Source organism: Pseudonaja textilis, chromosome 2 (genome assembly GCF_049901715.1).
Source record: "Pseudonaja textilis isolate UNSWEBS1 chromosome 2, rPseTex1.2, whole genome shotgun sequence".
Taxonomy (NCBI): Eukaryota; Metazoa; Chordata; class Lepidosauria; order Squamata; family Elapidae; genus Pseudonaja; species Pseudonaja textilis.
In genome coordinates, this window is record NC_141991.1 from 250,728,445 (window position 1) to 250,743,553 (window position 15,109).

A 15,109-nucleotide genomic window follows, 5' to 3' on the forward strand; every position below is an offset into this window, starting at 1 on the left:
ATTTTATTTTTATTTGACTTGTTAATTGCTTACAAGATAATAGGTATAAGTAAAAACAGTTATGAATACATCGATACATGTAAGAAAAATAAAAAGAAACAATAGGACAGGGACGGTAGGCACATTGGTGCGCTTATGCACACCCCCTACAGACCTCTTAGGAAAGGGGTGAGGTCAATAGTAGACAGTCTAAGGTTAAAGTTTTTGGGGTTTGGGGAAGAAACCACAGAGTCAGGCAGAGTATTCCAGACATTGACCACTCTGTGGCTGAAGTCGCATTTCCTGCAATCAAGTTTGGTGCTGTTAACCTTGAGTTTATATCTATTGTTTGCTCTTGTGTTATTATGGTTGAAGCTGAAGTATTCATTGACAGGTAGGACATTGCAATGTATGATTTTGTATACTATACTTAGATTGGAACGAAGGCAGTGTAGCTGTAGGTTTTCTAGGTCTAGAATTTCAAATCTGGTGGCATAAGGTATTCTACTACGAGTAGAGGAGTGGAGAACTCTTCTTGTGAAATATTTCTGGATTTTCTCAACTGTATCAGATACATAATGTGGGTTCCAGACTGATGAGTTGTATACGGAGAAAAAGCTACGTAAGATTAGGTTAACAACTCTTAATGCTTTTTTGGCTATATAGCTACAGTGGGATCTAGCACTTAGATCATTAGAGATTAGTACTGCAAGATCCTTGACAGAGTTTGGATCATCAACAAGGTCTTGACTATTCACCCTGTATTTTATTTTCTGACTTTTTTTGCCAATATGTAGGACAGAGCATTTATTTGTTGAGATTTGAAGTTGCCATTTGTTTGACCATTCTGATACATAGTCAAGGTCTTTTTGAAGGGTAGCAGTATTGTCTGTGGTGTTGAATAGCTTTACATCATCAGCGAAGAGAACGCAGTTACTCTTAATATGATCACAGAGGTCATTTATGTAGAGTATGAAGAGAGTTGGTCCTAGAACATTGTCTTGAGGGACACCACTGTTGACAGGTACAGAATTTGATAGGTCATTCCCAATTTTGACCATTTGTTGTCTGTTTGACAGGAATGCTTCAATCCAGTTATGCAGGTGTCCAGAGATACCATAAGATTTTAGTTTTAGGAGTAGTTTGTCGTGTACCACTGAATCAAAGGCTTTACAGAAGTCTATGTCGATTGCATCTATTGCTTTGCCCTGATCGAGTTGTGTAGTCCATATGTTTTTGCAGTGTAAGAGTTGCAGATTACATGATAGTTTTTTTCCTGAAACCAAATTGTTTATTAGAGAGTAGGTTGTTTGTCTCTAAGTGGAGGATAATGGATTAGTTAATAATAATAGAATAACAGAGTTGGAAGGGAGGTCTTCTAATCTAGTCCAACCTCCTGCTTAGGCAGGAAACCCTCCACCACAGGGATCCCCAAACTTGGCAACTTTAAAACTTGTGGACTTCAACTCCCAGAATTCTCCAGCCAGCATTTCTGGGACCACAACTCCACAAGTCTTAAAGTTGCCAGGTTTGGAGACCTCTGCTCTACCATTTCAAACAAATGGTTGCCCAATCTCTTCTTAAAAGCTTCCAGTGTTGGAGCATTCACAACTTCTGGAGGAAAGTTGTCCTCTAATTAAGTGTTCTAACTATCAGGAAATTTCTCCTTTGTTCTAAGGTTGCTTCGTGTTGCATCTTGGGGATGGGTTCTTTAAAATAATAGTTTGCATTATGTCTTGTAAATATCTGTTATCCATTGTCCATGATCTGTCTCTATGAATCCTAATTCTATTAACCCTAACCCTAACCCTCAAAAATGCCCCCCAAATGGCCTGAAAAATGGCCTGAAAACAGCCTGAAAACAGCCAAAAAAACCCTGCCCAAAACAGGCATGTGCCAGCTGGTCTTTGGGTTTCCGGCACTCTGGCATGCACATATACACGCACACACATGCCTGCACACTCTGGTTTGGGCACTCAGTGCCGAAAAGGTTCACCACACTACCTAACCCTAACTCTAACCCTAAACATTTCAGACAAATGACTGTTCAATCTCTTCTTAAAAACAGAATAACAGAGTTGGAAGGGAACTTGGAGGTCTTCTAGTCCAACCCCCTGCTTAAGCAAGAGATCCTCTAACAGTCTAGGCAAACCTCCAGTAATGGACCACCCACAACTTCTAAAGTCAAGCCATTCTACTAGTTGATTGTTCTCACCATTGATGGTTCTCACCGGCTTCTGGGTGGACTGGTCTCCTACTATCTGTTTCTTTTAAAGATTTCTTCCCGTTCTGTTCCTCTGCCTTCCCAGGTCTGTTTGCAAACCTGGATACCTTCACATTTCCCTGCCACTTTGTCTTCTTTGACATAAAAGCTGATCCCCTTCCTTTTTTCTCCACTTTTAGTACCAACATTGTTCTGATACTGGAATGATCAAAGTAACAGGGGAACAGCTGGTTGTTTGACTCCAATTTCCTCCATAGTCCTAGGGATGGGTTTTTTTGATATTTTTAGCAAGAAAGAACTGATAGTTCAGCTCCATAGAAACGTGTAAAGGGGAGGAGGAGGAGGAGGAGGGACAGAAGAGAGTGGGGGAGAGGGAGAAGAAAGAGAAAGAAAAGGAGGAGAAGGAGAATCATTCTCAAATGCCTTATACTTTTAAATCCTTTCTCTGTACCTCGGGATGTTGCTTTTTTAATCAGAAATAACTGATAGAATAGAATAGAATTCTTTATTAGCCAAGTGTGATTGGACACACAAGGAATTTGTCTTGGTGCAAATACTTTCAGTGTATATATACAAGAAAAGATACATTCATCAAGAGTAAAGAATCATCAGGTACAACATTTAATAATAGTCTCAGGGTACAATAAGCAATCAAATCATACTAGGAAACAATCAATAACAATCATAAGGATACAAGCGACAAAGTTACAGTCATAAAGTCCCACAAGTGGGAGGGGATGGGCGATAAGGAGTGATGAGAAGATTAATAGCAATAGTAGTGCAGACTTTGTAAATAGTTGAACAGTGTTGAGGGAATTATTTGTTTAGCAGAGTGATGGCATTTGGGGAAAAAAAACTGTCCTTGTGTCTAGTTGTTCTGGTGTGCAGTGCTCTATAGTGTTGTTTTGAGGGAAGGAGTTGAAACAGTTTATGTTCAGGATGTGAGGGGTCTCTATATAGTTCAGATAGTTCAGCTCCCTAAAAACATACAAAGGGAGAAGGAAAAGGAAGAAAAGGAAATGGAGACCCTTGGTACTGATGCCCTTGTTGATCTACTCCAGGGGTGTCAAACTCGCAACCAGCGGGCTGGATTCGTCATGCGCTGTCCATGCTCACCCCCATTTTAGGGGAAGGGGAATAAGTCATGATACATTACCATGATGACTTGAGTTCGACACCCCTGGCCTACTCAAAAAGACAAATAAAACATGATAGATGAAGGAAGGTGTGAAAGCCATCATATCTTTAGATGTTAGGTAAAGGTAAAGGTTTCTCTTGCACCATACGTACTAGTCCTTTTCCGGCTCTAGGGGATGGTCCCCTGTAACAAAGCCGAAGAGCCAGCACTGTCCAAAGATCATAGAGTACAATAAGCAATCAAATCATACTAGGAAACAGTCAATACAAATTGTGAGGATACAAGCAACAAAGTTAAAGTCATACAAGTGGGAGGGGATGGGCGATAAGGAGTGATGAGAAGATTAATAGCAATAGTAGTGCAGACTTTGGTCATGTGGCTGGCAGGACTAAATGCTGAAGTTGCATGGGATACTATTACCTTCCCACCAAAGTGGTCCCTATTTTTCTACTTGCATTTTTACATGCTTTCGAACTGTTTGGTTGGCAAAAGCTGGGACAAGGCACGGGAGCTCACTCCGTTACCTGGTGTAGGGATTCGAACTGCCGACTTTTCTGGTTGACAAGCTCAGCGTCTTAGCCACTGAGCCACCGAGTCCCTTCAGATGTTACACCATGACAAATGCAAACCAAACGAATTCCTTGCAAGCAAAACATCCCCATAACTTCTAGATGACCTCCTTTCTACGCATACTGTGCCATTCATCGTTTTTGTTTTACATGAGGGCCATTTTGAAAGTGATCTTCCCAGCCACAGTCTGAAAGTTAATTTTGTTATATTAATTATATCTGTAATACTTTTATATTAATTACATGGCAAACAGCTGGGCCTCTGTGCTTTATTTGTTCCAGAGAAAGTATGTGGGAATTTGGCATCAACAGAATTTTAATTATTTGGAATAAATTAAAGAAGTGAAGAAGGTGGATTATGCTTTGTTGTTCATATAACATGCGGTTATATTGTAGGAAATAGACAGGTTCATTTTTATCACATTCATTGAAGATTTTTTATTGTCTCCCCAAGCTTCCCTGTTTGATAACTCCCTTTTTCATATTATGAGCTTAAGGTTTATGTTTAATAGGTTAAAGCAATGGCAATAGCACATAGATTTATGCATGCTCTATAGTGCTTTACAAACCCTCTCTAAGCAGTTTACAGAGTCAACCTCTTGCCCCCAACAATCTTGGTCCTCATTTTACTGACCTCGGAAGGATGTAAGGCTGAGTCAACCTTGAGCCAGTCAGGATCAAACTCCTGGCAGTGGGCAGAATTAGTCTGCAATGCTGCATTCTAACACCACACCACCATGGCTCTTAGAAGAAGGAAGGAAGGAAGGAAGGAAGGAAGGAAGGAAGGAAGGAAGGAAGGGAGGGATGGGAGGGAGGGAGGGAGGGAGAGAGAGAGGGAGGGAGGAAGGGAGGGAAGGAGGGAGGGAGGAAGGAAGGAAAATAAGGAAAGACTAGCACATAGACTTATATACCGCTTTACAGTGCTTTTACAGCCTTCTCTAAGTGGTTTACAGAATCATCCTCTTGCTCCCTGGGTCCTCATTTTATCGACCTCGGAAGAATGGAAGGCTGAGTAAACCCTGAGTTGATCAGAATCGAACTCCTGGCAATGAGCAGTGGGTTAGCCTGCAGTACTGCATTCTGACCACTTTGCCACTCTGGCTCCTTCCTTCCTTTCTTTCCCTTCCTTTTTTTCCCCTTCCTTTTTTCCCCTTCCTTTCCTTCCTTCCTTCCTTCTTTCTTTCCTTCCTTCGCAATAGCACTTAGACTTAGATACCACTTTACAGTGCTTTACAGCCCTCTCTAAGTGATTTACAGAGGCAGCCTATTTCCCCCCAAACAATCTGGGTCCTCATTATACCGTCCTTGGAAGAATGAAAGGCTGAGTCAAACTTGACCCAGTCAGTATCAAACTCCTGGCTGTGGGCAGAGTTAGTAGCAGGGTTCCAAGTAACATACCCGACAGAGTCAAAACTCCAAGGCAGCCATGTTTCTCAAAGTACAGATTTATTAGGCATGTCATATTAGCACATCTGGGGGAAACCTGACTCTAAACTCCCCTCCACAGGTATTGTGGAATGATCACATCTCGTAATTTAGACCACCCAGGAAAAGAGCTAATGTGGTCTAATATTTACGGGATCCAGACTAGAAACAAAGAGATAATTAGTTCTAGTTCTACCTTAGGCATGAAAGTTGGCTGGGTGACTTTGGGCAATCATCAGGAGACGGTGAAATCTAGTTCCATCTTAGACATCAGCTCGGTGAATTTGAGCCAGTCACTAGGGGGATGTGATTTCTAGTCCTGCTTTAGGAGTGAAGACTGACTGATTTACTTTGAGCCAAATACCAGGAGGCTGTGAATTCTACTCTCAGTTCAGGCCAAAAACCAGCCAGCAAAATCACCAGGAAATGGTGAATTCTAGTCCTGGGGCGTGAAAGTTGGCTGGGTGACCCTAGATCACTCCTTCTCTCTCCGCTTAACCTACAACACAGGATTGTTGTGGGGAAAATAAGAGGAAGAAGAAGGATTATGTATATTTGCTGCCTTGGGATATGTCAAGCATGGGAAAATGAATATAAAGGATTGTATATAGCTTAAGTTCTCCGGAAGAATCTGAACTACTAACAGTCAAAGTAAATTGGCGTCAGATGAGAGTCAATGGAATTCAAGGTGGGCTGGATTTAGATCACTTGCAGGCATGTAGAGACTTGAAACTAATGACATGCTTGACTCCTCTCTCAAGCTCAGCCTGGTCATTTCCTACAGGTTATTTATAAAACATAATAAGGTGGGGAAGGAAGGAAGAAAAAAATAAAAAGGGAAGGAAGGAAGGAAGGAAGGAAGGAAGGAGAGGGAAGGATCAGAGGGAAGGATCAGAGGGAAGGAAGAGAGAGGGAGGAACGGGGGGAGGGAGGAAGGAAAGGAAGGAGAAAGGATGAGGAGCAGTGGTGGGATTCAATTTTTTTTACTACTGGTTCTGTGGGCGTCACTTGATGGGCATGGCAGGAGAAGGATACTGTAAAATCTCCAGTCAGAGGTGGTATTTGCTGGTTCTCTGAACTGCTCATAATTTCTGCTACCAGTTCTCCAGAACTGGTCAGAACCTGCTGAAGACCACCTCTGATGAGGAAGAAGAAAAAAGAAAAAGAATGAAAGAAAGAGAGAGAGAGAAAGAGGGGAGAGGGGGACAGAAAGAAAGATAAGGAAGGAAGGAAGGAAGATAAGTAAGCTAGAAAAAAGTGGGATAGATAGCACCACCACTAGATGGATTCGCAACTGGCCGACAAACTGTACTCAATGATTGTCCTTAATGGGTCTAAGTCTACATCATAGAGGGAAGTAAGCTGTGGGGTGCCACAAGGTTCCATCTTAGGCCCAGGACTCTTCAGTATCTTCATTAATGATTTAGATGAGGGAATAGAAGGGGAACTTACCAAATTTGCAGATGATACTTAACTGGTAGGAATAGCTAACACCCCAAAAGATAGGCTCAGGATCCAGAGGGATCTCAACAGACTTGAACACTGGGTCCTATCTAACAAAATGAAATTCAATGTAGAGTAAGGTAAAGTCCTACACTTAGGCAAGAAAAACTCAAAGAAAACATATAGACTGGGTGAAACCAGGCTGAATAGCAGTAACTGTGAGGGATCTTGGAGTCTGAGTGGACAACCAGCTAAATGGGAGCCAGCAGTGAGCCGCAGCAGCCGCCAAATAAGCCAATGCAATCCTAAATTGCATTAACAGAGGGATACAATCAAGTTCAAGTGAGGAACTAATCCCACTCTATAAATCCTTAGCAAGACCACACCTAGAGTCCTGCATCCAGTTTTGGTCACCACACTATAAAAAAGATGTTGAGACTCTAGAAAGAGTGCAGAGAAGAGCAACCAGGGTGATTAGGGGACTGGAGACTAAAACATGTGAAGAACGGTTACAGAAACTGGGCTTGGCTAGTCTAGTAAAGAGAAGGACCAGGGGAGACATGATAGCAGTCTTCCCATATTTGAGGGGCTGCCACAAAGTGGAAGGGGTCAAGTTATTCTCCAAAGCACCTGAAGGCCAGACAAGGAATAACGGATGGAAACTGAGCAAGGAGAGATTCAACCTGGAAATAAGGAGAAACTTGTTGCCCCCGCAAGTTGTGGAAGCGCCATCACTTGAGGCTTTCAAGAGGAGATTGGACTCCCATCTGTCAGAAATGGTGTAGGGTCTCCTGCTTGGGCAGGGGGTTGGACTAGATCAGCAGTCACCAACTGGTGGGCCATGAGAAAATTTTGTTGGCCTGCAGAGAAATCTCACCCCAAGACCACCACCCCCCAAAGCAATTAATCCAGGCTGCACAGAAACACAAGTGCCTGCACCGCCCACACGGCCGATTGGAACCCTCCCCAACCACTCACGCCTTACCCAGTAAACTTGTCTGCTAAATTTCTATTTTTCCTTTTTCCGACCATCATCTGTTCTCTGTGCTGGGAGATGTAGATTAGCTAGGAAGCAGAAAATGGTTGGATTTCTTGCTCTCCAGCTAGTCTTTAGATCTTCGGTTCTGTACAGCTGGACCTCCCTTAAGACTGAAGGTTTGCTTGCAAGTAAATTCAGTGCAGACTCACGGCAAACAAATTTGAGAGACTGAGCTAGCCGATGGCAGATAGATAGATAGATAGATAGATAGATAGATAGATAGATAGATAGATAGATAGATAGATAGATAGATAGATCATTGAATGATTCTGTGAGCAACTCAATCTGCCTGCTTTGCCTGATTTTGGGTAAAAGTTGCTCTTTTTTATGTGAAAAATTCAATATTTACATGCATGGTATGTTGTGAGTTAATTTTGTGAGTTTGCTTGCAAGGAAATTTTATGTGACAGACTGAGCTAGCTGGTGGCAGATAGTTATGAATCTGTGATTCTGTGAGCAACTCAATTTGCCTGCCTGCTTTGCCTGATTTTGAGTAAAAGTTGCTCTTTTTTAATAAAAAAAAAATCAATATTTATATAAATATTTATAATATTTACATACAAGCCATGCCCAGCCAGCCACACCCACAAATTAGCCCACACCCACAGAACCAGTTAGTGGTCCCTGGGATCTAAAATTATGAATTTGGTGGTCCCTGAGGTCCAAAAGGTTGGCGACCCCTGGACTAGATGACCTACAAGGTCCTTTCCAACTCTGATTATCTGTTATCTGTTAGATCTCTAAGGCACAATGCATGAACCTCACAGGAGTCCTTGTTACAAGGATGGCCTTACATTTACCCACATTATTGTCAAATATATATATATATCTGTCTCTAGTTGTTGCTGAAAACGAAGCTTCTCCCCCACCCGGCCCTGACAACCTCTGCACCCCCCGCTTTCTTCTCTCGAACAATGCTAATTTGAGGTGAGTTATTTCGGTATTATTACTCAGTGGCAATTTAGCATTATTGACTCTGCCATTATGCAAGGCAATGCTGTGCAACCATTATGTCTTGTTTACAGTTTATAAAGATGCTAAATATGGAGTGGGGGAAGCCGGATAATGTGCCAGGATTGTGCACGGAATAGATAAAACGTCGCAGCTTCGTTTCTAATAGCTGCAGAGGAGAAATGAAACATGAGCCTTAGGAGCCGTTCGATTCCGGAGAAAAGGTAGCGGGCAGCTTGGTCAACGTGTCTTTGGGGCTGGTGGGAATTCTGTCCCCCAGAATGCCCCTCTCCTCCTCCTGCCATCGGTTGGCCTTAAATAATGACTTCTTCAAACGTTCTTAGAATTAAATAGCCAATGGCCATGTCTTAATAAAATTGAGTTGTTTTCCCAAAAAATATACCTTTCCCCCTCCTCTTCCTCCCCCTCCTTCTTCCCCTTCCCCTTCCTCCTCCTCCTCTTTCTTCTTCTCCTTCTTTCCTCCTCCTCCTCACATGTTTCTACAGAGCTAATTCTTCTCCTTTTCCTCCTCCTCCTACTCACATGTTTCTACAGAGCTAATTCTCCTTTTTCTTCACCTTCTCCTTCTTCTCCTTCTTTCCTCCTCCTCCTCACATGTTTCTATGGAGCTAATTCTTCTCCTTTTCCTCCTCCTCCTACTCACATGTTTCTACAGAGCTAATTCTCCTTTTTCTTCACCTTCTCCTTCTTCTCCTTCTTTCCTCCTCCTCCTCCCATGTTTCTATGGAGCTAATTCTTCTTCTTCTACTACTACTACTCCTTCTTCTCCTCCTCCCATGTTTCTATGGAGCTAATTCTTCTTCTTCTTCTACTACTCCTCCTCCTCCTCACATGTTTCTACAGAGCTAATACTTCTCCTTCTCGTCCTTCTCCTCCTCACACGTTTCTATGAAGCTAATTCTCCTTCTCCTTCTTCTCCTTTTCCTCCTCCTCCTCCTCCTCCTCTTCCTCTTCCCCCCTTTCCTTCTCACCCAGCCGCTCCTCCTAAACCCCATGCATTTAATACAGTCTCCTTCTGCCACATAAAAAAATGCCAAGTCAATACCAACCTTTGAAAAGGTGTTAAGGATCTCTTGCAACCCTGGGGAATCTAATGGTTGCAACTCTAGTTGAAAAGTTACCTCAATGCTAGGAGTACTTTGTACCCGCTTCTCCTTCTGCTGTGGGGAAAATCAATGGACACTAAACTTCAACTTTTCTTCTTTCCTTTTGAGACCACCAGATCATTCTGACTAGTTGGAGAATGAACCCAAGAGAAATGCCGAGAACACACGGATCTTTAATTGGCTGCCAGCCACCAAATTGGAAAACGACGGATAGGATCTGTCATCCTGTAGAAACCTGTGAGACCAGTCTGATCTATTTAACAGGCATTGTGCTTTTTAAACATGTTTTTATTAGGGAAGCAATTGAGCGAACCCAAGGAATATGTTGGGAAATCAATGCCATTCATTGCTTCATAACTACATCTCATCTTCTAAAGTGGAGCATCATGGGATGTTGGCAGATGAAGCTTTTCCTTCTGGAGGCTGACACTTCATGCGTTTCTGGGATAATTGGAAATCACCCAGTTTTCAATCCTATAAATGAAACAAGGCAGTCCAGTCCTACCTTAGTTCTGCTAACTTTTTTTATCTCCTTGTTTTGCAAGGATCAGAATCAGAATGGAGCTAGAAGGGACCTTGAAGGTCTTCTAGTCCAGCCTCCCTGTTCAAGCAGGAAAGGCGATACCATTTCATAAAAGTGACTGTCCAGTCTCTTCTTAAAAAACACTCCACTGATGAAAAAAGCACCCGCAATGTCCAAAGTCAAGCTGTTCTACTGGTTAATTGTCCTCACTGTTTAGGAAGTTTCTCTTCAATCCCTCTCTCCTTGATGAGTTTCCATCCATTGTATCTTGTCCTGCCTTCTGGGGCTTTGGAAAATAAATTGACCCCCTCTCAAATAACTGGACTACTGCTATCATGTCCCCACTAGTCCTCTAGATTAGCCAAACCCAAATCCTGCTACCATTCTTCACTTGCTTTAGTCTCCAGGTGTGATCAGGAGATTCTGCCCATTGTCCAAAAATTAGGGACACAGCCATTGCCATTCTCTGGATTAAAAAGATTGCGGTGTAGGAAAAGAACAGCGGTGGGCTGCAAATCTTTTTAGCAACCTGTTCTCTGGCTGGGTAGGCATGGCCAGTTGGTCATGTGACTGGGTGGTTGATGTCACTCGTCACACCCAGTCCTGCCTCCCAGCCACTCACCTCAACTGGTTGGCGCTGTTCCCACCTGTTGTTGTTTTTTTTTCCAAAATTTTATTAAGTAAATTATTAAAAACATTGGACTTGGCGTAATCATCCCGACAATCCTTGTTGCCACACATATTATGGCATAAAATGCATACTTTAAATACATTTATAAGCTATACATTTCTATGGTATTTCCCCGTTTTAGTCATCCATTCTGCCATCCCTATTCTCTTTTGATTTTAGGTCCTTCCTTTTTTCTCACCTTTGATAAAATTTATTCCATATTTTATAGTATTCTATCTCATCTTTACCTTTCATTTCCCAAGCTAGTTTGTCCATCTCAGCGCATGACTATATCTTTTTTATTACATCATTTCTTTTTCCACATTTGGGGGAAGGCCAGCCTTACTTCCGTAACCCCATGTATTATTAGATATATCTCTTCTTTGTTGTATTTTTCTATTATAATTCCAAGAAGGAAAAATTCTGGTTTGAATTCTATTTTATGACCTAACATCTCCTCAAGCCATTTCTGGATTTTCTGCCAAAACTCCTTAGGTTTCCTATATTTCCACCAAACACGATCATTTTCAGGCTATTTTTGAGCTGTTTTCAGGTCATTTTTCTGGCCATTTTCTGGCTGTTTTTCAGGCCATTTTCAGGCTGTTTCAGCCATTTTCAGGCTGTTTTTCCAGCCTTAAAAAATGGCCTGGAACAGCCCGAAAAGAGGTCATTTTTCAAGCTGTTTTCAGGCCGGTTTTTGAGCCATATTCAAGGTGTTTTTCCAGCCAAAATTGGCCTGAAAACAGTCCAAAACAGGCCATTTTCAGGCTGTTTTTTGCCCCACAATGGCCAAAAATGCCACAAAAAACAGACAGGGAGGGGCCAGCTGGTGGCCCAATTTGCCAATTCTCTGAACTGCCCAGAATCGGAACAAGGGGTTCAGGTGAACCCATCCGAACCTGCAGCAGCCCACCTCTCAGGAAAAGAAAGTCTAGAGAAAAGAAGGACCGAGGGTGACATGATGGCAATGTTCCAGTATTTGAGGGGCTGCCATGTGGAAGAGGGCAGTCAAGCTATTCTTCAAAGCACCAGAAGGCAGGATGCACCAACATTCATCTGTGGGCAATGCCCGTCCTCCAAGGCAACAAGACAGAGGTGTACAAGGCCTGAAACACACGAGGCCCAGGAGAAAACAGAGCAAAGTGCCTTACAGATTAGCAGAGTTGGAAGGGACCTTGTAGGTCATCTAGTCCAACCCCACCCCACCCCCCAAAAGCAGGAAACCCTACCCCATTTCTGACAGGACAAGAAACAATGGATGGAAAACGAATCAAAGGGAGAAGCAACCTGGATTTGAGGAGAAATTTCCTGACAGTGAGAACAACTAATCAGTGGAACGACTTGCCTCCAGAAGTTGTGGGTGCTTCATCTCTGGAGCTTTTTAAGAAGAGACTGGAGAGACACTTGTCTGAAATGGTACGGGGGCTCCTGCTTGACCAGGGGGTTGGACTACAAGACCTCCAAGGTCCCTTCAAAGTCATTAGTCTTTTCATGTTTAATATTCCTTCCCACCCACTCTTTCTGTGTAGGAATGTCCTAAGAAACTGTTGGGAGTTCAAACCCACCCCTCTCCTTGGAAAATGAAATATAGCAATAGCACTTAGACTTATATACCACTCCACAGTGCTTTACAGCCCCTCTCTAAGTGGTTTACAGAGTCAGCCTCTTGCCCCCAACAATCTGGGTCCTCATTTGACCCACCTCAGAAGGAAGGAAGGCTGAGCCAACCTTGAATATTAGGACACGTTAAAAAGGCAGGCTATTTCCCCTTAAAGAGAAGTAGAAACTCAGCCTCCCCACCTCACCTTTATTAATGGGCCATTAAGGCCTGGGCCAGTCTATTCTACATAACAAAGGTCTACCTCCTTCAGACAAAAGCCATAATAGGAATTGCCCCAAAGCCCTTCCATTACATCATCACCCAAGCGATGGGCCATCTGCTAAAATAAAGCCAGGTCATGGCACAGACTTCAAAATAAATCAGGAATCCTGTAATTGTGGAATCCGTTCTGGCAAGAACAAAGAATACTTATCCACAGAAGATGCGCATTCTTTGTAAACCTTGTAACCATCCTGGCTGCTAATTGGAAAGCTGACAAAAAGTAACACGAGTTAGCCAACTTGCAGAGCTCAGCTAAAAGTTAGGCCTGCAGCAAATCAAATGTGTATTAGATAATTCCTAGGTCATTCATTAGCCAAGACTTGGGAATAGGGACAGCGAGAGACCAATAGAACACATCGTACAGTTATTACTAAGAGGTTTATTAGGTGATATTTCTTATTATCTCGCTTTGTCCAACCTTCTCCTTTGGTAAAAAAAAATGTATAAAACTTGCTCAATCCTTTGTTCTTGGCTCTTGGCATTTTGACCAGGAGCCCCTTTTCCTTGGAGTAAACTCCAATAAAAAGCAATCGGAAAACCTGCACCTCTTGTCTGGCGTCTGTCATGGGCTTCGGCACCAGGCTCAGACCCAAATTGAGGACAACACAAGCAAGGCTCAACCAAGCCTAGGACTCAAAAGACAACCTACCAAGTTGCCCCTGCGTGGCCCCATGGGAGTCTGACAACCAATCAGAACGCAAGCTCCAATTCAAATCCCAACAGAGGCCATAAAACCCAGGGTCTCTTAGCATCTCTTCCCTTTTCACCCAGGAGTTCCCAGACATGTGATCCTGTCCGCCATTAAACCATCATTCCAAGCAGTCACCATGATTCCAGGGTCTTTTTCCCCCACTGGGAACTGAACCCAGAAGAATATTTCTTCCAACAAAACTGGCAGCTTTTTTTTCCTATTTAAAGAAGGAGGTTCATTTTATTTTGACTTTGGGTTATGTTGAAAGTTATACTCATTGTGGTCTATTTTACCCTTCAGGGCTTTCATTCCTGTTATTCATTCTGGGTGCCTTTTCAAGCCAGCCTGGCTCCCCAGAGATTAACATGTAGCAGCTTGCAGGGGGGAAAAAAAATATCATTTCCAGGTCTGTCCTTGGGGTACCTATTTTATCACTCCCTTGGAAGTAGGGGAGAGGCCAGGAATGCAAAGCTCTGTGAAGCTGCTAAGAAAAAAAGAAACAGCAATAACCATTTCACTTGCACGCCAAGGGTTTTAAAATCTGCTGGGGTAAAATTAACTCGGCAATTAGCAGTGTGAATCAGTGCTCTAATGAGCTCGAGTCCTATAAAGATTTGGAAGAGAAAGGGATGGCTAATTATAATGGATGGGGTGGAGATCCTTAGCAACCTGGTCTCTCAGGGAACTGAGGCTTGAACACAACAAATATTTGAGACTTCATTTTCCGGCTGGAAACTGATGGCATCAGGCCCAAGAGAAATAAGTGGAAAGCAAGTGTATGAACAGCTGATTCTAGTAGCAGGCAACTGCACCTGAAGTAGTATATAATAAATAAATAGGATAATGAAGACTTTAGACAAAGGATAGATAGATAGATAGATAGATAGATAGATAGATAGATAGATAGATAGATAGATAGATAGAAAGATAGGCAGATGGTAGAAAGAGAGAGATGATAGCTAAATAGTTATACATGGATAAGATAGATAGATAGATAGATAGATAGATAGATAGATAGATGATAGATAGATATAGATATAGATATAGATAGAAAGGCAGACAGATGATAGAAAGAGAGAGAGAGATGATAGCTAAATAATTATATAGTTATATAGATAAGATAGATGGATGGATGGATAGATAGATAGATAGATAGATAGATAGATAGATAGATAGATAGATAGATAGATAGATAGATAGATAGATATAGATATAGATATAGATATAGATATAGATATAGATATAGATATAGATATAGATAGAAAGTCAGACAGATGATAGAAAGAGAGAGAGAGATGATAGCTAAATAATTATATAGTTACATAGATAAGATAGATAGATAGATGATAGATAGATAGATAGATAGATAGATAGATAGATAGATAGATAGATAGATAGATGATAGATAGTTACATAGATAGATGATAGATAGATAGATAGATAGATAG